We start from the raw sequence: 411 nt of genomic DNA, 5'->3' as shown, positions 1-411 counted from the left end.
CTGCTCCCCCTGTCCCCACACACCAGTGGCCACCCAGCAGAGCAGCCTCCTGCCTATAAATCCACGTGGATTTGGTGGACGTGGGGCCAGCTTCATTGAGAAGCTGCTGTTCTTCTCCTCTTGCCTCCTGGGGCTTTTTTTGAGCTGCAGTTTTCTGTCCCTAGTAGTAAACTGGCTGTGCCAGTGGGTGCTGGGGTCTTCTGCAGGGGAAGGGGTGGCTTTTAGAGGCTCTAGGGGGCAGGGGTCTCCTTGGAGTGAAGAGTATGTTTGGAATTGTTCTAGGTCTCCAGCTTTTCCCCCTTGACAACCCCAAAGTGTGGCACCCTGAATTGGTTGAGGGTGTTTGGTGCCTCTTCTCCAACAACACCTGCAGGACTCAAGCTCTTGATAATGCTGGCTCCTCACCACCCT

This window comes from Chaetura pelagica, unplaced genomic scaffold, assembly GCF_000747805.2.
Source record: "Chaetura pelagica isolate M959 unplaced genomic scaffold, ChaPel_1.0 scaffold397, whole genome shotgun sequence".
In the NCBI taxonomy this organism is placed as follows: domain Eukaryota; kingdom Metazoa; phylum Chordata; class Aves; order Apodiformes; family Apodidae; genus Chaetura; species Chaetura pelagica.
The sequence above is the reverse complement of the archived record's forward strand: the minus strand, read 5'-3'. Positions refer to the sequence as shown.